General features: G+C 42.4%; 1 pseudogene; it reads right to left on the reverse strand.

The window, feature by feature from the left end:
- Positions 1-2,614: 2,614 nt before the first annotated feature.
- Positions 2,615-3,943, reverse strand: LOC100621930 (heterogeneous nuclear ribonucleoprotein F-like; annotated as a pseudogene).
- Positions 3,944-9,146: the final 5,203 nt, after the last annotated feature.

Genomic DNA, 9,146 nt, shown 5'->3' on the forward strand with positions numbered 1-9,146 from the left:
AAGGTGTACAGCATAATGACTCCACTTAACATATATTGTGAGGAGTTCCCATCGTGGTGCAGTGGTTAACGAATTCGACTAGGAACCATGAGGTTGCGGGTTCGATCCCTGGCCTTGCTCAGTGGGTTAAGGATCCAGCATTGCCGTGAGCTGTGGTGTAGGTTGTAGACACGGCTCGGATCCCACGTTGCTGTGGCTCAGGCATAGGCTGGCAGCTACAGCTCCGATTCGACCCCTAGCCTGGGAACCTCTGTATGCCGCGGGAGCGGCCCAAGAAATGGCAAAAAGACAAAAAACAAAACAAAACAAACAAAAAGCATATATTGTGAAATGATCACCACAGTAAGCTTATTTAACATCCATCCTCTCATACAGATACTTTTTTAAAAAGCAGTTTTTTTCCCCTTGTGATGAGAACTTTCTGAATCTAATCTCTTAGCAACTTTCTAATATACCATATAGCAGTTGTAACTATTGTCATCATGTTGTACCTGACATTCCTGGGTATTTATTAATCTTATAAGTGGAAGTTTGTACTTTTTGACAACCTTCATCCAATGCCCCCAACCTCTCAAACCTCATTTCTGGTAACCACAAATCTGGTCTCTTTTCTATGAGCTTTTTTAAAGATTCCACATGTAAGTGAGATCATACCGTATTTTTCTTTCTGTCTGACTTATTTCACTTAGCATAGTAATGCCCTCAATGTGTACCCATGTTGTAGCAAATGGCAGGATTTCCTTCTTTTTTAAGGCTGAATACACATTATACTTGTGTATGTATATACACATTTTCTTTTCCCATTCACCTAGTGATGGACACTTAGGTTATTTCCATGACTTGGCTATTGTAAATAATGCTGCAATGAATATGGAGATGCAGATATCTCTTTGATATCATGACTTTGGTTCCTATGGATATATGCCTGAAAGTGGAATTGCTGAGTCATATGGTAGTTCTATTTTTAATTTTTTGAGGAATCTTTATACTCTTTTCCACAGTTGCTGTGTCAATTTACAATCCCACCAGCCATGTACAAAGCATTTATTATCTCATCTTTTTTTTTTTTTTTTTTTTAGGGCTGCATCCTCGGCATATGGAGGTTCCCAGGCTAGAGGCCAAATCGGAGCTACAACTGCTGGCCTCAGCTACAGCCACAGCAATGCAGGATCTGATATGCGTCTGCCACCTATACCACAGCTCGTGGCAATGCCAGATCCTTAACCCACTGAGAGAGGCCAGGGATCGAACCTGAAACCTCATGGTTCCTAGTCAGATTTGTTAATCATTGTGCTACAACAGGAACTCCATTATCTCATCTTTTTGACGATAGCCATTCTAACAGACATTGGCTGATGTCTCACTGCATAATGATTTGATTTGCATTTCCCTAATGATTAGTGATGTTGAACACCTTTTCATGTATCTCTTGGCCATCTGTATGACTTCTTCGTACAAATGCCTAATCAGGGCCTTTGTCATTTTTTTTTTGACTGTACCTGTGGCATGTGGAAGTTCCTGGGCTGGTGATCAGACCAGCACTACAGCTGCAGCAACGGTGGGTCCATGAGCTGCTACACCACATGGGAACCTCCTGTCCATTTGTGTGTGTGTGTGTGTGTGTGTGTGAAAAAATCTTTTTATTTTAAGAAAAAAAAATAGTTAACAAAAAATCTAACAAGTTTCACTTAGCAAAATACACCTGAAAGTAAATCACAGTACAAAGAAAGTAAAGGCCTCTCCAATTCCTACATTATTAGTAATGTGTCTCAACTTTCAAAACTAACTTTTAAAAAGCTTAAACTAAGATTTTAAGTGAAAATGAACAAACATGAGAAACATTCCTCTTTGAATCAAGGATCTAGCACCTCGAGATTTCCAAAAAGCATACCTCCTCAATGTGTTCATGGTGATGTGCTGTAAAAGATCCCCCAACAGTTCCCGTTGTGGCTCAGCAGGTTAAGAACCTGACTAGTATCCATGAGGATGTGGGTTCAATCCCTGGCCTCACCAGTGGGTTAAGGATCTGTCCGGCATTGCCATGAGCTGTGGCGTAGGTCGTAAATGTGGCTCAGATACTGCATTGCTGTGGCTGTGGTGTAGGCCGGCAGCTGCAGCTCTGATTCAACCCCTAGCCTGGAAACTTCCATATGCCACAGGTGCAGCCATAAAAAAATAATAATTAGGGAGTTCCCATCATGGCACAGCGGAAGTGAATCCAACTAGGAACCATGAGGTTCTATCCCTGGCCTCGCTCAGTGGGTTAAGAATCCAGCATTGCCATGAGCTGTGGTGTAGGTCACAGATGTGGCTCAGATCTGGCATTGCTATGGCTTTAGCCTAGGCTGGCAGCAACAGCTCCGATTTGACCCCTAGCCTGGGAACCTCCATATGCTATGGGTGGGGCCCTAACACATTTAAAACTACTTTAACTCAGATAACATCATTCCAGAAGTATACTACCAACATGTTAATTGAGAAAAGCCGAAAATAGTCTTAGTTTACTCAATATCATAGGCTAGAAGAAAGTTTGCACTAGAAAACATTGAAGAGGTAAGTTTTTAAAATCCAGATTTCACAAACTCATGGTGTAAAATGGGTCCCACAGCTTCCTCTAGAGTAACAACTGCCTTTCACTGCTTGTTGGCTGCCTGTGAAAACTTGATTGAAATAACTCAAAAGCTATGACAAAACTAGTCATATCTAACCATGCTGTTCTGCCACCATAGCCAGTCTCATAGCAGCCCCTCACAGACTGGATCTCAAGGCCACCATATGTGGACTGGGTTGGCACCCCCATGCCTTGGTATATGGCTGCTATACTCCTCGCTATATGGCTGCTATATGCCTCATTGCTGGCCCCTGTTGTGGAATTCAAGAAAAGTTCCATGTAACTTTGTTGCTTGTTGGCCCTGTGTTTGGATATGGCTGCCATGTCTTCTTCATGGATGGCAAACTCGCTTATCACTCTTCCATCAGGGCCAATCCCAGTATGGACTCTCACAGGGTTGAGTGAAGAGAAGAAGCTGTAAATGTCATTCTCAGTATAGCAGCCCCCTCAAGTGAATGCAGTGTCCAGTTGTGTTCTGGACAGTGAACTCACCATCTCCATACCTGTGGTCATATATCCCAGAGAGACAATAACTGAGGTCTCTTCCAAATAGGTTGCTAGTGAAGCTATAGCCATCACTGAGGCCACTGTACTCCTCATAGCCCCCAGAGCCTGCACAGTAGGCACCATATCTCACCCTCTTCAGGTCTGCTTGTTTGCTTGACAATGCCAATATACCTCCTGGCCCTGCCAAGTCAGTCATAGGGCCCTGGTCACTGCATGGACATAAACTTCAGAGGGGGATCTGAATATGACCTAACTTCTTCCCAACTACTCTTGAACACCTCAATATACCTGTGCCCTATTCTCTCCTTGCGGTCCCCTAGAGCTTTCTCAGCTAACTCCTGAGAGGTAAACTGCACAAAGGCTTCCCCTGTAATCTTGCCCTCTAGATCCATAGGCAATGTGATCCAAATTGGCATGATTTCCAACCCTGAGAAGAACTGAATGATTTTTTCCTTGGTGCATCCAAATAGGAGTCCTTGAAGCCACACAAAACCATCATTGGCATTGTCTGCACTCTTTGGACAACTGTGCTTCAACATCCAATCCATCTCAGTTCTGTGGGACTTGAACACCTCCGTGTACTGGTGTCCCATGCTTCCCCTCTCTTTTTTAAGGGCCATTTTTACATCATCTTCTGATCCAAGTTCAACAAAAATGTCATCAATTCTGCCCTCCTTCTCTAGTGCAGATAAAATGAATGCCCGCAGCCCCACCACGAATTGTGCAGTGGGAGAGGAAATTTTGCACATCCTCAAAAGAGCAGGACCAGGGCACACCACAGAGCTTGACTACAAAACCTTCACCTCTCCCAGGGCCCAATATCATGGACATTTGTCAAGGCAGACATCAAAAAAGCTTGGATGCAGGTTTTTGTGGCTTTAAGAGCAACGGGAGATGCCCACAGTCAGTGACACTCCAGGTAGGTAATGAATCGTCTGCTAAAGGGAGCAAAACTTATTTCTATCTTCTTCAAGCAAATATGGTTTACAGCCAGAGGACCCTCAATTCCACCCAACACTTAATGCAGAGGATTCCTGGGAAAGGCTAAGGGCATCACTGTCTGTTATTAACCTGAAATTCAAACTTTTTACACAGCAAAGGAAACCAAAAAGAAAACAAAAAGACAACTTACAGAATGGGAGAAAATAGTTTCAAAATGATGCAATGGACAAGGGCTTAATCTCTAGGATATACAAGCAACTTATACAACTCAATAGCAAAAAAGCCAACAACCCAATGGAAAAATAGGCAAAGGACCTGAATAGACATTTCTCCAAGGAAGATATACAGATGGCCAACAAGCACTTGAAACAATGCTCAACATCCCTGATTATTAGAGAAATGCAAATCAAAACTACCATGAGATACCAACTCACACCAGTCAGAATGGCCATCATTAATAAGTCCACAAAACCATCATTGGCATTGTCTGCACTCTTTGGACAAATGCTAGAGGGGGGTGCTGAGAAAAGGGAACCCTCCGGCACTGTTGGTGGGAATGTAAGCTGGTACAGCCACTATGGAGAACAGTGTGGAGGTAGCTTAGAAACCTATACATAGAACTACCACATGACCCAGCAATCCCACTCTTGGGCATATACCCAGACAAAACTTTCCTTAAAAAAGACACATGCACCCGCATGTTCACTGCAGCTCTATTCACAATAGCCAAGACATGGAAACAACCCAAATGTCCATGGACAGATGACTGGATTAGGAAGATGTGGTATATATACACAATAGGATACTACTCAGCCATAAAAAAGAACAACATAACACCATTTGTAGCAACATGGATGGAATTAGAAACTCTCATACTGAGTGAAATCAGTCAGAAAGAGAAAGACAAATACCGTATGATATCACTTATAACTGGAATCTAATATAAGGCACAAATGAACCTTTCCACAGAAAAGAAAATCATGGACTTGGAGAATGGACTTGTGGCTGCCCCGGGGGAGAGGGAGGGAGTGGGTGGGATCGGGAGCTTGGGGTTAACGGATGCAAAGTATTATTCTTGGAATGGATTTACAATGAGATCCTGCTGTGTAGCATTGAGAACTATGTCTAGATAAATACATTGCAGCACAACAATGGGAGGAGAAAATATGTATACATGTATGTGTAACTTGGTCCCCATGCTGTACAATGGAAAAAATAAATAAATTTAAAAAATAATAATAAAAAAGAAAGAAAGAAAGAAAGAAACTCAATGGGCTGTGGGCAAACTCTTGAATGTGTGGTCTCAAGCTCGCTGTCACGGGCAGCCAGGGGCGCATCTGAGCGCTTTCGGTGGGAAGCGCAGTATTGGTCTTGGACGCCAGGCTCCCAGCGAGGGTACCAGGGTAAAGTGAAGGGGTTTTCTTGGCCTCCACCAAGCGATCTGACAGCTTCCAGTTGGCCTAGCCCTATAGGAAGGCCAGACGCCAGGGGGCCCCATCCCCAGGCCTGGGGGAGGGGAGGTCCTGTCTTTTTAATTGGATTTTTTTCATTACTGCGTTGTATGAGTTCTTTATATATTTTGGATATTAACCCCTTATTACATATATGGCACACAAAAATTTCTCCCAGTCTGTAGGTTGCCTTTTCCGTTTGTTGATAATTTATTTTGCTGTGCAGAATCATTTTAGCTTGATGTAGTTTGGCTTATTGTTTGCATTGTGTTTGTTCTTATAATTGTCATATCCAAAAAACATTGCCAAGACTCATGTCAAGGTCTTGCATTTAAGTCTTTAATCCATTTCAAGCTAATGTTTGTCAGTGGTGTAAGATAGGGTCCAGTTTCATTCTTTTACATGTGTTCATCCAGTTTTCCCAGCTCCATTGATTGAAGAGACTATTTTTCATTGAGCATTCTTGGCTTCCTTGTCAAATATTAGTTGACCATATATGCTTGGATTTATTTCTGAACTCATCCTTTTGTTCCATTGGTCTTGTGTTTGTTTTTATGCCAGTCATACTGTTTTGATTACTATTGATTTATAACATAGCTTGAAATCAGGAAGTGTGGTGCCTACTGCTTTATTCTTCTTTCTCAGGATTGCTTTGGTTATTCAGGATCTTTTATGGTTCCATAATGCTGCTACGAACATTGCAGTGCATATATCTTTTTGAGTTAGTATTTTCATTTCTTCAGATAAATACTTAGTAGTAGAATTGCTGAACCATATGACAGTTCTATTTTTAATGTTTTGAGGCACCTCCATACTGTTTTCCATACTGGCTGCACTAATTTACATTCCCACTAAGAGTGAATGATGGTTCTTTTCTCCACATCTTTGCCAACAGGCACATGAAAAGATACCCAATGTCACTAGTCGTCAGGGAAGTGCAAATCCAAACCACAATGAGATATCATCTGACTTCTGTCAGAACGGCTATTGTCAAAAAGACAAAAATGATCCTTTAAATATGTTGCTAGTATTTTGTTGAGTATTTTTGCATCTATATTCGTCAGGATTATTAGCCTATAGTTTTCTTTTTTCTTAATGTCCTTTTCTGCTTTTGGTATCAGTGATAATGCTGGCTTCGTGAAATGATTTGGGAGGGTTTTCTTCTCTTCAGTTTTTTGGAAGGGTTTGAGAAGGATTGGCATTAGTTCTTTAAATGTTTGGTGAAGTTCATCAGTAAAGCCATCCAGTCCTGGGCTTTTCTTCATTGGGAGATTTTTGATTACTAATCTAATCTCCTTATCAGTAATTACTCCATTCAGATTTTATGTTTCTTCTTCACTCAGTCTTGGTAGGTTGTATGTTTTTAATTTTTTTTCCATTTCCTGTAGGTTGTCCAGTTTGTTGGCATCCAATTATTCATTCTTTATCCAGGAAGTTCCCTTGTGGCACCATGGGTTAAAAATCTGGTATTGCTGCAGCTGTGGCACAGGCTGAAACTGCAGTGTGGGTGTGATCCCTGGCCCAGGAACTTCCACATGCCATGGGTGCAGCAAAGAAAAAAAAAGTCCCATCCAAAATACGCCTTCACAGAAACATCCAGAATAATGTTTGACCAAATATCTGGATACCACAATCTACCCAAGCTGATAGGTAAAAGTAGCCATCATACTTCAGATCCTGTTACAACTGCAGTATTTCAGGCCCTGCCACAGACATTCACCCTTCTCAACCCATAGAAAGTGCACCCTCCTACCATTACTTAACTACCATTCTTTGATGCATATTAGGGTGCTAAGAATAGCTGGACATCAATTCTTCCTGCTTTATATTACTTTAGTGGGGGTGGGGTACAATGCCTCATCTTGCATGATCTGGGTCTGAGGTTTCTGGCCTTGAATATGGCCACCAAGGGAATGGAGTGTTCACACACCATCTAACCACTGGCTTTCTCTAGCACAGGAGTTGCAGGGTGGTAGGATCATAAGGAGCAATGCCTGGAGGGAAATTCTGTGATCATTAAGAGAATGATTACAGCATTATTATAGCATTATGGTTAAATGGAATCCATATTTTGGAAGACAAGCAGTAGTAATAGGGCTTGGGGTGGGGGCTAAAGGCAGGGATCCTAGGGGTAAGGGTTCTGGGACAAGGTTTGGGAGTGGAGGGTACCACACAGGAGCCAGAGTAATTCTGAAGGAAGGCACACAAGTTAGTTGGAGATGGAGGACAGACAGAGAGAGAGAGGAGGGAGGAAAGCTTCAGGGTTAGCATTTCTCCAGGATTATAAGAGAAGGGAAATTGAAGGAACTGGTAAGAGAACAAGTGAATGGAAGACTGAGGCAACATCTGAGCTGGCTAGAAAAGGAGGCCTGATGATGTAGAGAGAGGAAGTAGAGGGGCCGTGAGATGGGTTCTGTGTTCCTTGTCTATGAGGGAACTGAAGCAGCTTTGAAAGCCTGGGTTGAGCCAGACACTTTAATTGTTGGCTTACTCTGAGACTGTCTCTATTCCTCACAGTGCAACTAAGAAGTGTGCACTGTGGTCTCTATTCTCCACGTGAGAAGGCCAAGACTTATTTCTGATCAGAGGCACTACTTGGAATCACATGGAAGTACTCCTTATGTAATGGCAATTATCCCCTTAGTTCATATTTTTAAAGACATTCACAAACCAATATATGGATCCCTCATGTAAATGTACATAAAGAACTGAGAAGTGGAAAGTGGCAGGAAATAACTTAGGCAAGACCCCCAAAATGGAGGCATAATTTGTAAACTGGTAGTACCTCCCCTATGTTGTCATTTATAGGAATGTAACTTGAAATTTTGCATTGCCGCTATTTTATTTTCAAAAATTATGCTTGCTTGTGTCTAAAGTACAAACATTACAGAATTGTGGAAAATAAGTTGTGCAAGGGTCCCTTTCAACTCTTGCCTGCAATTCTGAACTGCTAATCGCCAGTTGATGAGAAAAGTTGCACTGATCTTACTTAACATAATGTGATATTCCATGTTGTTGTTTGTTTGGAGGTGAAATGAAATGGCTGAACCCCTTCAAACACACAGACATGGAGCATGTGGGCAAACAGGCTGACTCTCTGCTACCCTAAGGTGCTGAAGTGAGATCGCTCCCACAGTGCACCTTAAGAATGGGGGAGGGGCAGTACAGCAGATAGATAAGAAGCCCTACAGAAGCATGGTGAAAGGTTGGAAAAGGCTCGTTTCTCATTCACCTGTGTACAAATCTTAAAATTGTTCATGGTATGGTCTTTGGAAAAGATTAGGAATAATGAGTAAAATACATACGTCCTCATATCCCTTCCTTCCTTCCACAGTCCTCACTAGCCAGTAGGCCTCCCTTGCAAAGCCTCTGTTGCTCCCAGTCACATGCCTGCTTCTGCAAGCTTCCAGGTAGCATCTGACTGAGTCACATTGTCTCCAAAACCAATCACTGGAAGCAGATTATGTCCTTTCTCATCAGAATTTATTGACAAACTATCTACAGATTCAAGCCTGATGTATCTGCTAGGAGCTGCCAGGGTCAACGGGGGTCAGGGAGGCAGGCAGGGCTTTTCAGTCCTGGACCTACTGGCTCATGGTCGAGGCAGGGAAGAGAGATGCAGGACACACAACATA

Source organism: Sus scrofa, chromosome X (genome assembly GCF_054392235.1).
Source record: "Sus scrofa isolate SSC_HxYL_T2T_F1_AM1 chromosome X, Sscrofa_HxYL_maternal_Yorkshire_Landrace_v2.0, whole genome shotgun sequence".
Taxonomy (NCBI): domain Eukaryota; kingdom Metazoa; phylum Chordata; class Mammalia; order Artiodactyla; family Suidae; genus Sus; species Sus scrofa.